The following is a 19775-nucleotide window of genomic DNA, read 5'->3' as shown; positions in this document are numbered from 1 at the left end:
CAAAGTATAGGTTTTCATTATGTGTATAACTTGAAAATCTTAGCTCCAACAGCTGCAAATCCTGTTTTCCCAGCACGGGGACCTTGAGTTCTATAAGATAAAGCCATAAACATGTTTGTCTGAGTCTTCTATCAAAAGTTACAGCTATTTATATGAAGTTGTACAAAAACGCTTTCTTTCGCCAAGACAGTGCGTTTCTCACTGTTACATGCATTTGAATGGGGAACTCGACCGAAACAAAGTATAGGTTTTCATTATGTGTATAACTTGGAAATCTTAGCTCAAACAGCTGCAAAACCTGTTTTCCCAGCACGGGGACCTTGAGTTCTATAAGATAAAGCCATAAACATGTTTTTCTGAGTCTTCTATCAAAAGTTACAGCTATTTATATGAAGTTGTACAAAAACGCTTTCTTTCGCCAAGACAGTGCGTTTCTCACTGTTACATGCATTTGAATGGGGAACTCGACCGAAACAAAGTATAGGTTTTCATTATGTGTATAACTTGGAAATCTTAGCTCAAACAGCTGCAAAACCTGTTTTCCCAGCTTGGGGACCTTGAGTTCTATAAGATAAAGCCATAAACATGTTTGTCTGAGTCTTCTATCAAAAGTTACAGCTATTTATATGAAGTTGTACAAAAACGCTTTCTTTCGCCAAGACAGTGCGTTTCTCACTGTTACATGCATTTGAATGGGGAACTCGACCGAAACAAAGTATAGGTTTTCATTATGTGTATAACTTGAAAATCTTAGCTCCAACAGCTGCAAATCCTGTTTTCCCAGCACGGGGACCTTGAGTTCTATAAGATAAAGCCATAAACATGTTTGTCTGAGTCTTCTATCAAAAGTTACAGCTATTTATATGAAGTTGTACAAAAACGCTTTCTTTCGCCAAGACAGTGCGTTTCTCACTGTTACATGCATTTGAATGGGGAACTCGACCGAAACAAAGTATAGGTTTTCATTATGTGTATAACTTGAAAATCTTAGCTCCAACAGCTGCAAATCCTGTTTTCCCAGCACGGGGACCTTGAGTTCTATAAGATAAAGCCATAAACATGTTTGTCTGAGTCTTCTATCAAAAGTTACAGCTATTTATATGAAGTTGTACAAAAACGCTTTCTTTCGCCAAGACAGTGCGTTTCTCACTGTTACATGCATTTGAATGGGGAACTCGACCGAAACAAAGTATAGGTTTTCATTATGTGTATAACTTGGAAATCTTAGCTCAAACAGCTGCAAAACCTGTTTTCCCAGCACGGGGACCTTGAGTTCTATAAGATAAAGCCATAAACATGTTTGTCTGAGTCTTCTATCAAAAGTTACAGCTATTTATATGAAGTTGTACAAAAACGCTCTCTTTCGCCAAGACAGTGCGTTTCTCACTGTTACATGCATTTGAATGGGGAACTCGACCGAAACAAAGTATAGGTTTTCATTATGTGTATAACTTGAAAATCTTAGCTCAAACAGCTGCAAAACCTATTTTGCCAGCACGGGGACCTTGAGTTCTATAAGATAAAGCCATAAACATGTTTGTCTGAGTCTTCTATCAAAAGTTACAGCTATTTATATGAAGTTGTACAAAAACGCTTTCTTTCGCCAAGACAGTGCGTTTCTCACTGTTACATGCATTTGAATGGGGAACTCGACCGAAACAAAGTATAGGTTTTCATTATGTGTATAACTTGAAAATCTTAGCTCAAACAGCTGCAAAACCTATTTTGCCAGCACGGGGACCTTGAGTTCTATAAGATAAAGCCATAAACATGTTTGTCTGAGTCTTCTATCAAAAGTTACAGCTATTTATATGAAGTTGTACAAAAACGCTTTCTTTCGCCAAGACAGTGCGTTTCTCACTGTTACATGCATTTGAATGGGGAACTCGACCGAAACAAAGTATAGGTTTTCATTATGTGTATAACTTGAAAATCTTAGCTCCAACAGCTGCAAATCCTGTTTTCCCAGCACGGGGACCTTGAGTTCTATAAGATAAAGCCATAAACATGTTTGTCCGAGTCTTCTATCAAAAGTTACAGCTATTTATATGAAGTTGTACAAAAACGCTTTCTTTCGCCAAGACAGTGCGTTTCTCACTGTTACATGCATTTGAATGGGGAACTCGACCGAAACAAAGTATAGGTTTTCATTATGTGTATAACTTGGAAATCTTAGCTCCAACAGCTGCAAATCCTGTTTTCCCAGCACGGGGACCTTGAGTTCTATAAGATAAAGCCATAAACATGTTTGTCTGAGTCTTCTATCAAAAGTTACAGCTATTTATATGAAGTTGTACAAAAACGCTTTCTTTCGCCAAGACAGTGCGTTTCTCACTGTTACATGCATTTGAATGGGGAACTCGACCGAAACAAAGTATAGGTTTTCATTATGTGTATAACTTGAAAATCTTAGCTCCAACAGCTGCAAATCCTGTTTTCCCAGCACGGGGACCTTGAGTTCTATAAGATAAAGCCATAAACATGTTTGTCTGAGTCTTCTATCAAAAGTTACAGCTATTTATATGAAGTTGTACAAAAACGCTTTCTTTCGCCAAGACAGTGCGTTTCTCACTGTTACATGCATTTGAATGGGGAACTCGACCGAAACAAAGTATAGGTTTTCATTATGTGTATAACTTGGAAATCTTAGCTCCAACAGCTGCAAATCCTGTTTTCCCAGCACGGGGACCTTGAGTTCTATAAGATAAAGCCATAAACATGTTTGTCTGAGTCTTCTATCAAAAGTTACAGCTATTTATATGAAGTTGTACAAAAACGCTCTCTTTCGCCAAGACAGTGCGTTTCTCACTGTTACATGCATTTGAATGGGGAACTCGACCGAAACAAAGTATAGGTTTTCATTATGTGTATAACTTGGAAATCTTAGCTCCAACAGCTGCAAATCCTGTTTTCCCAGCACGGGGACCTTGAGTTCTATAAGATAAAGCCATAAACATGTTTGTCTGAGTCTTCTATCAAAAGTTACAGCTATTTATATGAAGTTGTAAAAAACGCTTTCTTTCGCCAAGACAGTGCGTTTCTCACTGTTACATGCATTTGAATGGGGAACTCGACCGAAACAAAGTATAGGTTTTCATTATGTGTATAACTTGAAAATCTTAGCTCCAACAGCTGCAAATCCTGTTTTCCCAGCACGGGGACCTTGAGTTCTATAAGATAAAGCCATAAACATGTTTGTCCGAGTCTTCTATCAAAAGTTACAGCTATTTATATGAAGTTGTACAAAAACGCTTTCTTTCGCCAAGACAGTGCGTTTCTCACTGTTACATGCATTTGAATGGGGAACTCGACCGAAACAAAGTATAGGTTTTCATTATGTGTATAACTTGGAAATCTTAGCTCCAACAGCTGCAAATCCTGTTTTCCCAGCACGGGGACCTTGAGTTCTATAAGATAAAGCCATAAACATGTTTGTCTGAGTCTTCTATCAAAAGTTACAGCTATTTATATGAAGTTGTACAAAAACGCTCTCTTTCGCCAAGACAGTGCGTTTCTCACTGTTACATGCATTTGAATGGGGAACTCGACCGAAAATAAGTATAGGTTTTCATTATGTGTATAACTTGAAAATCTTAGCTCCAACAGCTGCAAATCCTGTTTTCCCAGCACGGGGACCTTGAGTTCTATAAGATAAAGCCATAAACATGTTTGTCTGAGTCTTCTATCAAAAGTTACAGCTATTTATATGAAGTTGTACAAAAACGCTTTCTTTCGCCAAGACAGTGCGTTTCTCACTGTTACATGCATTTGAATGGGGAACTCGACCGAAACAAAGTATAGGTTTTCATTATGTGTATAACTTGGAAATCTTAGCTCCAACAGCTGCAAATCCTGTTTTCCCAGCACGGGGACCTTGAGTTCTATAAGATAAAGCCATAAACATGTTTGTCTGAGTCTTCTATCAAAAGTTACAGCTATTTATATGAAGTTGTACAAAAACGTTTTCTTTCGCCAAGACAGTGCGTTTCTCACTGTTACATGCATTTGAATGGGGAACTCGACCGAAACAAAGTATAGGTTTTCATTATGTGTATAACTTGGAAATCTTAGCTCCAACAGCTGCAAATCCTGTTTTCCCAGCACGGGGACCTTGAGTTCTATAAGATAAAGCCATAAACATGTTTGTCTGAGTCTTCTATCAAAAGTTACAGCTATTTATATGAAGTTGTACAAAAACGCTCTCTTTCGCCAAGACAGTGCGTTTCTCACTGTTACATGCATTTGAATGGGGAACTCGACCGAAAATAAGTATAGGTTTTCATTATGTGTATAACTTGAAAATCTTAGCTCCAACAGCTGCAAATCCTGTTTTCCCAGCACGGGGACCTTGAGTTCTATAAGATAAAGCCATAAACATGTTTGTCTGAGTCTTCTATCAAAAGTTACAGCTATTTATATGAAGTTGTACAAAAACGCTTTCTTTCGCCAAGACAGTGCGTTTCTCACTGTTACATGCATTTGAATGGGGAACTCGACCGAAACAAAGTATAGGTTTTCATTATGTGTATAACTTGGAAATCTTAGCTCCAACAGCTGCAAATCCTGTTTTCCCAGCACGGGGACCTTGAGTTCTATAAGATAAAGCCATAAACATGTTTGTCTGAGTCTTCTATCAAAAGTTACAGCTATTTATATGAAGTTGTACAAAAACGCTTTCTTTCGCCAAGACAGTGCGTTTCTCACTGTTACATGCATTTGAATGGGGAACTCGACCGAAACAAAGTATAGGTTTTCATTATGTGTATAACTTGAAAATCTTAGCTCCAACAGCTGCAAATCCTGTTTTCCCAGCACAGGGACCTTGAGTTCTATAAGATAAAGCCATAAACATGTTTGTCTGAGTCTTCTATCAAAAGTTACAGCTATTTATATGAAGTTGTACAAAAACGCTTTCTTTCGCCAAGACAGTGCGTTTCTCACTGTTACATGCATTTGAATGGGGAACTCGACCGAAACAAAGTATAGGTTTTCATTATGTGTATAACTTGGAAATCTTAGCTCAAACAGCTGCAAAACCTGTTTTCCCAGCACGGGGACCTTGAGTTCTATAAGATAAAGCCATAAACATGTTTGTCTGAGTCTTCTATCAAAAGTTACAGCTATTTATATGAAGTTGTACAAAAACGCTTTATTTCACCAAGACAGTGCGTTTCTCACTGTTACATGCATTTGAATGGGGAACTCGCCCGAAACAAAGTATAGGTTTTCATTATGTGTATAACTTGGAAATCTTAGCTCAAACAGCTGCAAAACCTGTTCTTTTTTCCCAGCACGGGGACCTTGAGTTCTATAAGATAAAGCCATAAACATGTGTATCCGAGTCTTCTATCAAAAGTTACAGCTATTTATATGAAGTTGTACAAAAACGCTTTCTTTCGCCAAGACAGTGCGTTTCTCACTGTTACATGCATTTGAATGGGGAACTCACCGTAACAAAGTATAGGTTTTCATTATGTGTATAACTTGGAAATCTTAGCTCAAACAGCTGCAAAACCTGTTTTGTTTTCCCAGCACGGGGACCTTGAGTTCTATAAGATAAAGCCATAAACATGTGTATCCGAGTCTTCTATCAAAAGTTACAGCTATTTATATGAAGTTGTACAAAAACGCTTTATTTCGCCAAGACAATGCGTTTCTCACTGTTGCATGCATTTGAATGGGGAACTCGCCCGAAACAAAGTATAGGTTTTCATTATGTGAATAATTTTAAAATCTTAGCTCAAACGGCTGCAAAACCTGTTCTTTTTTCCCAGCACGGGGACCTTGAGTTCTATAAGATAAAGCCATAAACATGTGTATCCGAGTCTTCTATCAAAAGTTACAGCTATTTATATGAAGTTGTACAAAAACGCTTTCTTTCGCCAAGACAGTGCGTTTCTCACTGTTACATGCATTTGAATGGGGAACTCGACCGAAACAAAGTATAGATTTTCATTATGTGTATAACTTGGAAATCTTAGCTCACACAGCTGCAAAATCTGTTTTCCCAGCACGGGGATATTGAATTCTATAAGATAAAACCATAAATACATCAATCTGAGCCTTCTATCAAAAGTTACAGCTGTCTTCATGAAGCTGTACAAAAACACTTTATTTCGCCGAGACAGTGCGTTTCTGACTATTACATGCATTTGAATGCAGTTCTCGCACGAAACAAAGTATAGGTTTTCATTATGTGAATAACTCGAAAATCTTAGCTCAAACCTGTTTGCTCAACACGGGGATACTGAATATTATAAGATAAAGCCATAACTACGTAAATCTGAATCTTCTATCAAAAGTTACAGCTAACTTCATGAAGTTGTACAAAAAGGCTTTATTTTGCAAAGATAGTGCGTTTCTGACTATTACATGCGAGACGTGTCTCTTTACTGTGTTTAAGACACTTTACAGGTCCCTCCCCTAATGAAGAGTAGTTAGCAGCTGATTGGACCATGGAACAGGTGACCACGTTCAAAAAGCCGCTCTGACAGCTCCAGAGGGGAGAGAGGGAGAGAGTGTGTGCAACGAGCGAGTAGCCTGACAGCCGTCGCGGTCCTGACCATGGTTTTCCCAGCCTGTGCTTATCTTGTGTATTTGTGTGAGGGTGAATTGTAAAAGCCGCTCCTAGTGCATTAGCTGAGAGCTTAGGCACTCGTGGGCTGAAGCGGAAGGGGTGAGCTGCCTTTTCTTTTGGAATCGTTTTCTCCTGTTTTCTTGGTCAGGGAGCGAGGGATAGCTCTGTCATTTGTTTGTTCTTTTTCTTTCCTAGGGTTTAGTTAGTCTTTGCTGGTGGGTCTTAGTTGGTTTTGTTTATTATTTTGGCTTGGGCTCACCCTGGAGCTATGCTTCTTGTCCTTAAATAAAATCACCTTTTTTTTACTCACAACTGGTTTGGATGTTTGGCTTGGGAACCAGGGCGGGGATTTGTATCTCTCTCCTCCAACCTTATGTGCGTCCCTACACGCCTAGATTAGGGGCGTAACATAAATGGAGTTCTCACACGAAACAAAGTATAGCTTTTTATTTTGTGAATAACTTAAAAATCTTAGCTCACATAGCTTTAAAACTGTTTGCTCAACGGGGATATTGAATTCTATAAGATAAAGCCATAAATACGTATATCTGAGTTTCCTATCAAAAGTTACAGCTGTCTTCATGAAGTTGTAAACCCTTTATTTCGCCGAGACAGTGCGTTTCTGACTTTTACATGCATTTGAATGGAGTTCTCGCACGAAACAAAGTATAGGCTTTCATTTTTTCAATAACTGGAAGCTCTTGGCTCAAACAGCTGCAAAACCTGTTTCCCCAGCACGGAGATGCTGAATTGTATAAGGCAAAGCCATATTGATGTGTGTCTGAGCCTTCTATCAAAAGTTACAGGTAACTTCAAGCTGTACAAAAACACTTTATTTCGCCGAGACCGTGCGTTTCTGACTATTACATGCATTTGAATGGAGTTCTCGCACGAAACAAAGTATAGGTTTTCATCTTGTGAATAACTTGAAAATCTTAGCTCACATAGCTTTAAAACTGTTTGCTCAACACGGGGATATTGAATTCGATCAGATAAAGCCATAAATACGCATATCTGAGTCTCCTATCAAAAGTTAGAGCTGTCTTCATGAAGTTGTAAACGCTTTATTTCGCCAAGACAGTGCGTTTCTGACTATTACATGCATTTGAATGGAGTTGTCGCACGAAACAAAGTATAGGTATTCATTTTGTGAATAACTTGAAAATCTTAGATCAAACAGCTGCAAAACCTGTTTGCTCAACACGGGGATATCGAACTTTAAAAGATAAAGCCATAAATATGTTTATATGCGTCTTCTATCAAAAGTTACAGCTGTCTTGAATGAAAGCATTATAGCAGCTTACCTCGATCATGTGGTAGAACAGACACATGGGCCACCTACATGTCCTTCTACGGCAGGAGTAGTTGCCACAAACCTGCAAAACAAAAAGAAATGATCAGGTGACATGAACAGATTTATACAGCCATAAGCAAGAGATTCTTCCTGCCTGTGGGCGTCAAACTGGACCCCCCCCCCCCCCCTCCTTACTGTAACTATCAAAACTATCATAGTCTAAAACTATCATCTCATATCAAAACTATTATAATCACATTATCTGACTTTATCAGTTATAACAATGAGAAACGGTAAACAATTTGGCAAATAAATTACTTATAATTGTGCTTACCTGGTCCAAATGATCCACAGTCCCTTTGCATTTGTTATAATCCAGGATGATGTGGGGCTTTCTCTTCCCAGAGTCCTGGACTTGTAGCTCACGGTGCCTGGTGCTCAATAAGACAACCTTTTTTCTTTGCTTGGGGATGTAGGAAACCACAGCCTTGCCCCCCCCCCCCCCCCCCCCCCCCCTAGCGACCTGGACGGGAGAGACGATCATCGAATCTTACTGCCCGATTAATTTGCTCAAATCATTTTTTTTTGACATGGTAGCATGAAACAGAAGAGCCCTGTCTCCCCATTTCACAGGCTTGTTGTCGTTTCATGTTGAGACCTGTACAGGCCAGCCAGCATCACAAGCCCCATGTAAGCCTGCAACTCCTCATCTATGTCCTTCCAGTCTTTTACTGACCTGTTGCCCCTGCAGGTTGGTGAAATGCAGGATTAGCTGCATAATGTCCTCTGCAAAAAAAAGATGGAAAGTGCTCACAGGGCTGCTGATCCTATACGAATTGCATAATGGGTTGGTCCTGGGGTTAAAATGGGGGGAGGAAAAAATGGCAGGACCTCTTCGTGTGTGGGTTGCCACATGATTTCTCCATTTTTAGATCTCCACTGGCCATCCTCCAGTCTTGTCTCTTCCTCCTGCTCTTCTTCCTCCTTCTCCTTCTCCTCCTCCGCACATGAGCTGCAAAGCTCCTCGGTGCCTGGCAAAAATTCTTCTTCGCTGTCAGAAGTATCTCCACTGCTTGTGGAGAGTGCAAAACTGCAGCAACAGCCTCCTCTAAACTGAGTGCACGCTTCATTGTGTCTGTGCAGAAATGACCACTCAGACCAGGCTGCAAAGTATTCTCATAGACTTCAAAGGTGCACCTGAATAAACATGCTATACCATACATCCAATAAGAGAGAGGAGGCACACTCTTGATCAAGAAAAAACATAAGCGCACCCTTTGATCTCTCCCCCCCCCCCTCCCCCCCTCTCTCTCTCTCTCTCTCTCTCACACACACACACACACATGCACATACATACATACACAATACCATTTTATGGTGGTTAGCTGTTTTATTGTCATGCATTTTACAAGGTAAGATAACCATGTCCTGCATTCAAAACCACTGAAAATGTCTATGGTGGTGCTGTGCCTAATATTGTGCTGGTGTATGCTGGGTAATCGCACAGCTAGCGACTGGGTGACTTTATTCACCCGCTTCGGCTGTTGTCAGTCCATATCCCCTAGATATGGACCATCTCCTGCTAGATTGTTCAGAAGGTTGTTATCATCCATCCAGATGGAGGATCACTAACAGGAGCGTGGGAAGACTCCAGAATCCACTCTGGCTGCAATCCGGTGGATACAGGAGTGTGTACAGGTAAGACCGTTTAAACGGACAGCATTTATAGAATGACTATTAAAAGTCAGACCAGCGAGTGTCAATAATGTTAATGTGGTTATGTTAGTAATACACCGAGTGCTAATATAACAGCTTTAAGATGCATTTGTAGATGTTATTACGTGTTTTACCGTCTTTATGGTGCTAGCTTAAAGTTACGGTGTAAACGTTAGCTTATATTGGAGTAAAGCTGTTACTGTTTAAACGATGTTAGCACAGAAATATTAGCTTCTGTCATGACTGACGAAGTTACTAGTTAATAAAGTTTCCAGTAAAGTGTTTAATCGCAGCCACAGACTGACAGCAAATATCTCGATTAGCTTCAGTGCATCTGTAATAAATATGTGCAAGTTTCAGTGCTTCGTTTAAACTGTATGATACTTATACTGACCCAGGGTCAGTGTAAAATACAATCCTAGCTGTGTGAACAAAGCCTGGCTCCTTTAATCCTGCATGAAAAACCTCAGGATGCAGGCTATTATTACTCTTTCCTGCTGGCACACCTGTCACACCTGAGAGTCAGCTAGAAACTTACAGTGACGTGGACATCATGCAAAGACTGCCAGACTCTGTAATACTGCGAATGATCAGTGACTCAAGTTAACACTAAACTTTAAACGGTACCTCTGTGTCTCTGTGTGCTGAACATTTAGGATTGAGTCAGGCTGCATCTGTGTTAGTCCTCTGACAGACTGGTGACCTGTCCAGGTGTGCTCTACCTATGACTACTGGGACAGGCTCTAGCTCCTGTAATAGAAATTTTATGTTATTCTCATTTAAAGCATTTAAGTGCTTATGCATATGCTTAGTTGTGACACTGTTATAGACTGTTCAATGAAGGTTTCTAAAACTAGATGAACTTACTTCAGCAGTTTGAGAAAACAACTCCCTTTACAGGTGCTGATAACGTCAAGGGCACAAAACAGCATAACCATTGATCCGTTAGGTTTCATAGCGAGACACGTGAAGTGGCAGAGCTGACATGACTGAACTGTGATGTTTGATGTGTGTTTGCTCTCCTGTGCACAGTAATAAATAGCATGATCACAGCTCTTTCTGTGTTGCAGACTTTATTTAAAAAATTCCATGACATCTACTATAACTGAACCAACCTGGTGCTCTTCATTTATGGAGGCTGTTGAGTCTGAATGTTGGATGTTGTGTATCTCGTGTTCTCTGGGCTTTGTTGTCCTCAGTCTTTTTGCAGGATCAGAAAACAAAACCGGGAGGCGCGTAAATGTTTCTTCTCCATGATGTTTCTTCAAATGTTTCTTCTGGATGATGATATGACCGTGACACGGGATGCCACCTTTGGTCTTGTGACGAAGCAAAGCTCAGGAAGAAGTGTGATTAAATGGTACCCACATGTTGAGAAGGATGTACAGGGCACCTGCAGCCAAATCCAAGCTTCAGCTTAGTTGTAGTTGCAGAATGCTATAGGACTGAGACATCTAAGGCATCAAATGTTTGATTAAACGGATGAAAAAGAGAAGTTTTTTCCCTATAATTATCACTTCTTAAAATCTGTAGCAACTTCAAGTCTGTCAGCATGCTGGGCATGCTCAGAATGTGACAATATATTTTTGTTCAATATTTAATTTCTTTCAGTTGCAATTGTTAAATGAAAAAATATATATTCTTATAATTTAGCAAACGAATTTATAAAAAAAAAAATACATATATCTGTATTAGTTTTAGTAAATTAATTTGACACCTGTATTGAAAATACCATATTGTATTCATACAGAATCAGTATGGTATCATTGTTTGTCTGTTCACTGATTGTTGAAGCTAAGAGCTACTTTGATCTGTTTAGATCTAAAGTATCCAAAGTTGAGTTCTAATGTTTCTTCACCCCTGTGTGTGTGATATGTGATTTCCTACATGCTGGCAGAGCAGAGCAGCAGTTTGTGCTCACAGATGGTGACGGTGTGGAGAGACGGTGGTATTTCCTCAGAAGAACCAGCAGAGTCACAAAGGACACCAGTCCATCTCACCACCTTGACTTGCTGACTGATGTTCGTCTACACTGCACAGAGGAAATCAACTGACCGAGGTTTGTCCAGTGACGTGTTATGAAATGTATATTTGTTTTATGCTTACAGATATGTTTTTCTTGACAGAGGCTCTGCAGAGGTTAGACAAAGCAGAGAAAACATGTGCTTTACATTTTACTGTGATTTATTGAGATATTTGTTGCCTGATGTTCAGCAGGAATGGAGAAATAGAATCAAAGGGAGATGTTTTTCCTGTTTTTGTAATGATGTAAGTAAATCTTCAATATTATTTATTTGCTTGGTTATATTAGGAGCGTTTCTGAGTGAGGGGGAGAGGAGTCATCATCCAGGTAAAGTGACGTGGATCAGTGGATACACTTGTCTCCCCTTTAAAGGAGACGATCCAAGTCATCCTTAAATGTTAGCGCTTTCAAATACACAAACATTTTTAAAGGACAAAAATGAACATCCAACTTTGACTGTAATACAAAATAAATCTTTGCATGTGTGTTTTCAAACTCTCAGATGGGCAGTATATCAGTCTTGGACTGTCTAACCTGCCGGAGCAGCACTGAATGACCACCGCACGAGCATGTTCCTGCAACATTCAGCATCTGATCCTTCATCTGTGTGCTTCTGCTTTTGGTAAGTAGAGTTACCCAACTCCAGTAACTCTAAACACATGCCATCCATTTCTAACGGCCTGGTTACTTCCTGTCAGTTACTTTAGAAACCATGTGGTCACCTGACCTAACACTGTTTCTTCTTCTTCTCCTTAATGTTGAAGTGTCAAATGTCAAACAGCTGGAGAGGAAACTACACCAGTGTACTGGGATGTTTCAGCAACACGTGCCAGATGCTGTTCCTTCATGGTGACATCACCAGAGACAGTCCCGCCCACCTCAGGACCCATTGATTATGATGATCTGATCCATCAAACCCCCAGCAGGTGAACTTTATTCATGACATAACACCGCAACAATGTAAAAAATTAAACAGCAACAGTCTAAATGTAAAGTGCATTCTAAAGTCCTCTTCAATAAATTGTATGCAAAGAGTCATTCAGGTCACTACAGAACCCAGAGTCTTCATCATTAAATCTCTGGTTGCTTCATTTTTTCTATCCTATATCAGATATTTTAAAGGTTAGCTTAGGTAAAGTTCCATTCTCATGGTGAGGCAAAGTGCTTTATGTGTGTGTGTGCCCGTGTCATGAACGGCTATAAAAGGCCTATAATTAAAGAACAAAGCGGGGTTTGAGTTCGAGTTGCGGCAGACTGTCACTACTTGTAAATGGAACGCAGCCTTCCTACGGCGGACAGCTAATAACAGGAATCGGACGCGGTCCAGCCAAGTCCACAGCAACCACCATAGCAACCGCCTAGCATGACCTTAAAAACATATTCTGTCTTCATAACTATCAAAATCGTGAAATGATTTGCAAAGTGTGAAAGTGTTACAGCTGCAGAGAGCTATGGCGGTATCTATGGAAGCTGTTTACATAGCTAATAATATACGATGTAACCATGGAGACAGTCAGTCACTTGAGCTAGCGGTGCATGTTTACTACAGTGAATAAGGTGATTGAGTGCACAGCGTCCACACTCTGCAGGGGGTAAAGACATTACTTCAATATTGTTTTATATTGATATATATTAGCCTTCTGTTGACCATCACCTCAGGTTCACCATTACAGTTTCAGATTACAGATGCACACTGTCTAAACACATTCAAAAACTCATGTCTCAGAAATAAGCACAGCTGTTCATGTTTGTCATTAGAGTTTTATTTGTAAGAAAATTATGAACTTCATATTGTGCATTAAATAAAAGAACATTTCACAACTCTGAGTCAACAGAAACAGGTAACAGAAATGTCTCTAATGTGTACAGTGTAGTGTAAGCATTAAAAGATCATAAAGGAAAAACTAACATTTATGTGAAACTAATTGTAATAAAAAATGAGCAGGTGCTTTATAGATTTAAAAGAAAGAATCTGAAAACAACACTTTTTTGGTCTAAGTGATCAAAGTAGAAAACAGAACTGATGTTCAAGAACAAACCGTAGCTGCACTAATATTACACATCTCGATCGTTGTACTGAACAGACATGTTGCTTTTAAAACCACATGCAGTGTGTGACCATGACTGTTCACTGAGACCATGAACGCCACTTCGCTGAAGCATTCTTCTTCTTCTTCTTGCCATTAAATTGGAAGCAGAAGCAGCACGAGCTGATTTGATCTACTGAAAGGAAAAAGCAGAACATCTGAGTTGAAACCAGTCAGCTGAAATCATTAAGACAGGAACAAATTCAATGCAGTGTCTCAAGTGGCTTAGCCTGTTACAACTGTTGATACAAGCTAAATACGGTTAACACACAGTGTCAGGGAGCTCCAGTGTGGGAACTAGTGGCTTTAGGTTTGTAGTCATTTAACTTTCATCCATTCATTCATTTAATTCAGGAGGAAGAAATGCCAGGTTGGTGCAGGCTGGTTACATGCATTTGGTCCCATGCTGTCTTTAATTAAATGACTTGGTTCATTTTATGGCTGGGCTGTATGTGGGGTTATATCATGTTATTTGGGCAGGAGTACCTGTCCCCTGTTAGACTTAGAAAGTTTCTCCATAAGTAGAGTTTCTAACTCTTCTAGCACATCTGTGGCTGACAGCTTTTTGGTGGCTCTTTTTACCCCACACTGGTTGTGAGTGTGTAAATAGCCCCACTAGTTATTTTGGGTTGCAGTTAACTAGGGAGGAAGGGGTGGGTATGCCATGATTAGGTGAATAACAATTATATGTGATACATAAATTTCACAATGCATGCATATATCTCTATCAATTAAACCTGGCCTGAGGGCTGCCATTTTTTACATTCAGTTATTTCTCTTAGAAATGTTGGAACTAAATAATGAATGTGTTACAGTTAAAGTGAAACACTGGTCAGTGTAAATGGCTCATTGGGACACAGAAACCTTTAAATTAAACCTGATATCTAGTGTCAAACAATATCAAAGCTGTAAAAGATGTTTACATTCAGAATTTATAAAACTATGATTGTAAATAAATTCAAACAAGTGAGCTTTTCTCTTTGTGCTGAATATCAACACTGTGGTTTCTTAGACTGTAAGCTGTACTTTAGTGCAACCAGTTGCAGAAGCTGCCACTCCAAATGTCTTTTGATAACAAGAAAAAAATACCTTTTCAGTACACGGCCTGAAGTTCTTCTCCGACATCTTCTGCAATCGGCTTTGTCTGCTGGTTTGAAGACAATAAACCACAAAAAAGATGATTTAGTCACTTTGTCTGCGTCATGCAGCTCGAATGTGTCGTGTAACGATGTTGAATAGCCGTCGTTATCCCTCTGCTTTGAGCCTTTTATCAAAAGTTACAGCTAACTTCATGAAGTTGTACAAAAAGGCTTCATTTCGCCGAGACAGTGCGTTTCTGACTATTACATGCATTTGAATGGAGTTCTTGCACGAAACAAAGTATAAGTTTTCATTATGTGAATAACTTGTATTTTACACTGACCCTGGGTCAGTATCAACTTCATGAAGACAGCTGTAACTTTTGATAGAGGACTCACACACACACATATTTATGGCTTTGCCTTATAGAATTCAGCATCTCCGTGCTGAGGAAATAGGTTTTGCAGCTGTTTGAGCTAAGATTTTCAAGTTATTCACAAATTGAAAACCTATACTTTGTGTCGGGCGAGAACTCCATTCAAATGCATGTAATAGCGAGAAACGCACTAACGTGGTGAAATAAAGCGTTTTTCCATAAACTTCATAAAGACAGCTGTAAATTTTGAGAGAAGACTCACACACACATTGGGGGGATATTGAAGTCTATAAGATAAAGCCATGAATATGTTTGTCTGAGTCTTCTATCAAAAGTTACAGCAAGCTCTATGAAGTTGATGAGAAACGCGTTTCTCACTGTTACATGCATTTGAATTTAGTTCTTGCCCGACACAAAGTATAGGTTTTAATTTGTGAATAACTTGAAAATCTTAGCTCAAACAGCTGCAAAACCTATTTCCTGAGCACTGAGATGCTGAATTCTATAAGGCAAAGCCATAAATATGTGTGTGTGATTCTTCTATCAACAGTTACAGCTGTCTTCTTGAAGTTGATACTGACCCAGGGTCAGTGTAAAATACAATCCTAGCTGTGTGAACAAAGCTTGGCTCCTTTAATCCTGCATGACAAACCTCAGGATGCAGGTTATTATTACTCTTTCCTGCTGGCACACCTGAGAGTCAGCTAGAAACTTACAGTGACGTGGACATCATGCAAAGACTGCCAGACTCTGTAATACTGTGAATGATCAGTGACTCAAGTTAACACTAAACTTTAAACAGTACCTCTGTGTCTCTGTGTGCTGAACATTTAGGATTGAGTCTGCATTGACTTTATTTATTGAGACTTTAATGTGCTAAAAGCAGGTTGAAGACAGCTCAGAAACATTTGAAGATTAAAATTTAGCATTATGGCTGCTGGTGGTTTGTAAAGCCTATACTCAGCTGTAGTTTTTGTTACTAATTTATGTTTGTTGTTGTTTAACACAGATTTCAGAAGAGCAAATATGCTTAATAGTTTAACTAGATTTCATTTGTCAGTGTGGGACTGCTGAGTCACCTGAAGAACTCATTTCATTCATTCTCCACATGATGTTCATATACAGAAATGTTTCACAGGAACTGGTTCCTCCCAAACTGTGAACTAGTGTGTTTCCATAGATTATCTCTGTATGAATGTACTTTTAAATGAAGGCAAGTGTTTGTCCTTTTTTGTTCCTCAGTTACAGTACGTGATATCTTGATATCAGGCGGTCAACACTGGGGGAAGACAAGAAGCAGACGTACTTCCAAGAGGGAGCTGCAGGGAGGACACAGCCAGGTCACTGAGGTCAGAGGTCAGAATCTGAAACAGCTCAGGTTTATATTTTAGGGGTTATAAAAAATCAAAATGTATTTATGAAGAAACCTTTAAATAATAGTCATAATTATGATTATTATAAGAAATATCAAACATTTAAGTGGATTTTCTGTTACACATGTTGTATTAGCCCTGCAATAAACTGGCAGCCTGTCTTTGTCCTGTATCAGCTGGGATAGGCTTCATCCTCCCGCAACCCTGAATTGGATACATTGTATTCCAATTATGTAATCTGATCATTTACAAACTCAAGGTATCTAATCAAAATGTAAGTAATAATTATAAAATGGGAAAGCAGAAATAAGTGTGACATAAATGTAAATGTGTTAGCTGACATAGAGGACAGCTACATGTAGTCTGAAAAACCTTTGTTGTCAAGTTTGCAGGTATATCAGCACGAGACATTCTTACATAGAAGAGTCTGTTAAAGTCTCTAACTCAGCGAAGCATTATTGGTCCCGTCTGTTTGGATAAATATAGTAAGTTGATGTTTGTCCATTTATTGACACATTTTCTTAAGTGCTTATCCAGTTCAGGATCACAGTGGAGCTGCAGCTGGATATGTTCATTAAATAAACCTTACAAAAGTTAACAATAAACCTGCATCCATGTACGTTGTTGTCCACAGGATAAGAAAATCAAACTGGAACACTGTGGAACATGTTAATAAATGTTTGTGTGTTTATGCCTGTGTCTTTCACAGGAGGCGCTGGAAGGTTTCCCTAATAGTTCCTGGTGAATCAAAGCAGAACCATAAAGGTTGCTGGATTGCATGATGGCCTTACCCCTGAGCAGTCATCCTGTTAAAGGAGGAACCAGTTAGAAGCTGTTTTCAAAGTAGCTGAGCAGATTTCATCTCAAGTAAGCGATTAACTGTTTGTTCATCTGTTCTGCCACTTAAAGAGCATTTAAGGACGTCTTTTGAGTGTCCAGCTGAATTAATTCTACTGGCTCTCATGGTCATTTGTTATTATAGACATATTTTTCATGTTCATCCAGCTATTTAGTAAATTCTATCTATTTAGTAATATCCGTCAGCTATAAAATGTAATATAAATATAAAAAATATCTAAATATCTCCTGCACTTTATATTTTAATGATGTAAGTCTGTTATCGTGTTACATTAGCATTCCTCACATATCAATGAGATGCTGTACAGTACAATCCTACTGACGCAGCAGAGGGATAACGACGGCTATTCAACATCGTTACACGACACATTCGAGCTGCATGACACAGACAAAGTGACTAAATCATCTTTTTTATGGTTTATTGTCTTCAAACCAGCAGACAAAGCCGATTGCAGAAGATTTCGGAGAAGAACTTCAGGCCGTGTACTGAAAAGGTATTTTTTTCTTGTTATCAAAAGACATTTGGAGTGGCAGCTTCTGCAACTGGTTGCACTAAAGTACAGCTTACAGTCTAAGAAACCACAGTGTTGATATTCAGCACAAAGAGAAAAGCTCACTTGTTTGAATTTATTTACAATCATAGTTTTATAAATTCTGAATGTAAACATCTTTTACAGCTTTGATATTGTTTGACACTAGATATCAGGTTTAATTTAAAGGTTTCTGTGTCCCAATGAGCCATTTACACTGACCAGTGTTTCACTTTAACTGTAACACATTCATTATTTAGTTCCAACATTTCTAAGAGAAATAACTGAATGTAAAAAATGGCAGCCCTCAGGCCAGGTTTAATTGATAGAGATATATGCATGCATTGTGAAATTTATGTATCACATATAATTGTTATTCACCTAATCATGGCATACCCACCCCTTCCTCCCTAGTTAACTGCAACCCAAAATAACTAGTGGGGCTATTTACACACTCACAACCAGTGTGGGGTAAAAAGAGCCACCAAAAAGCTGTCAGCCACAGATGTGCTAGAAGAGTTAGAAACTCTACTTATGGAGAAACTTTCTAAGTCTAACAGGGGACAGGTACTCCTGCCCAAATAACATGATATAACCCCACATACAGCCCAGCCATAAAATGAACCAAGTCATTTAATTAAAGACAGCATGGGACCAAATGCATGTAACCAGCCTGCACCAACCTGGCATTTCTTCCTCCTGAATTAAATGAATGAATGGATGAAAGTTAAATGACTACAAACCTAAAGCCACTAGTTCCCACACTGGAGCTCCCTGACACTGTGTGTTAACCGTATTTAGCTTGTATCAACAGTTGTAACAGGCTAAGCCACTTGAGACACTGCATTGAATTTGTTCCTGTCTTAATGATTTCAGCTGACTGGTTTCAACTCAGATGTTCTGCTTTTTCCTTTCAGTAGATCAAATCAGCTCGTGCTGCTTCTGCTTCCAATTTAATGGCAAGAAGAAGAAGAAGAATGCTTCAGCGAAGTGGCGTTCATGGTCTCAGTGAACAGTCATGGTCACACACTGCATGTGGTTTTAAAAGCAACATGTCTGTTCAGTACAACGATCGAGATGTGTAATATTAGTGCAGCTACGGTTTGTTCTTGAACATCAGTTCTGTTTTCTACTTTGATCACTTAGACCAAAAAAGTGTTGTTTTCAGATTCTTTCTTTTAAATCTATAAAGCACCTGCTCATTTTTTATTACAATTAGTTTCACATAAATGTTAGTTTTTCCTTTATGATCTTTTAATGCTTACACTACACTGTACACATTAGAGACATTTCTGTTACCTGTTTCTGTTGACTCAGAGTTGTGAAATGTTCTTTTATTTAATGCACAATATGAAGTTCATAATTTTCTTACAAATAAAACTCTAATGACAAACATGAACAGCTGTGCTTATTTCTGAGACATGAGTTTTTGAATGTGTTTAGACAGTGTGCATCTGTAATCTGAAACTGTAATGGTGAACCTGAGGTGATGGTCAACAGAAGGCTAATATATATCAATATAAAACAATATTGAAGTAATGTCTTTACCCCCTGCAGAGTGTGGACGCTGTGCACTCAATCACCTTATTCACTGTAGTAAACATGCACCGCTAGCTCAAGTGACTGACTGTCTCCATGGTTACATCGTATATTATTAGCTATGTAAACAGCTTCCATAGATACCGCCATAGCTCTCTGCAGCTGTAACACTTTCACACTTTGCAAATCATTTCACGATTTTGATAGTTATGAAGACAGAATATGTTTTTAAGGTCATGCTAGGCGGTTGCTATGGTGGTTGCTGTGGACTTGGCTGGACCGCGTCCGATTCCTGTTATTAGCTGTCCGCCGTAGGAAGGCT

At 39.1% G+C, this 19775-nt stretch overlaps 1 long non-coding RNA gene across 9 annotated transcripts; it reads left to right on the top strand.

Annotated features, from left to right (window-relative positions):
• The first annotated feature begins 9211 nt into the window (after positions 1-9211).
• On the top strand, positions 9212-19301 carry LOC146565311 (uncharacterized). 9 transcript variants are annotated; one of them, XR_014894075.1, is made up of 11 exons: positions 9225-9283; positions 9489-9569; positions 10787-10947; positions 11485-11646; positions 11899-11937; positions 12113-12232; positions 12375-12536; positions 16396-16509; positions 17236-17393; positions 17821-17878; positions 18832-19301. It is a non-coding gene; the product is annotated as an uncharacterized LOC146565311 (long non-coding RNA). The 9 variants fall into 9 exon arrangements; XR_014894074.1 differs by having other exon boundaries at positions 9212-9569; XR_014894072.1 differs by having other exon boundaries at positions 9218-9283; positions 9489-10947.
• The last annotated feature ends 474 nt before the right edge of the window (positions 19302-19775 follow it).

The sequence above is a fragment of the Mchenga conophoros genome, linkage group LG10, assembly GCF_057382185.1.
Source record: "Mchenga conophoros isolate Kocher_MC1m ecotype Shallow Benthic linkage group LG10, M_conophoros_male_GT1.1, whole genome shotgun sequence".
Lineage (NCBI taxonomy): Eukaryota > Metazoa > Chordata > Actinopteri > Cichliformes > Cichlidae > Mchenga > Mchenga conophoros.
This window is presented reverse-complemented; position numbering and strand designations above follow the sequence as displayed.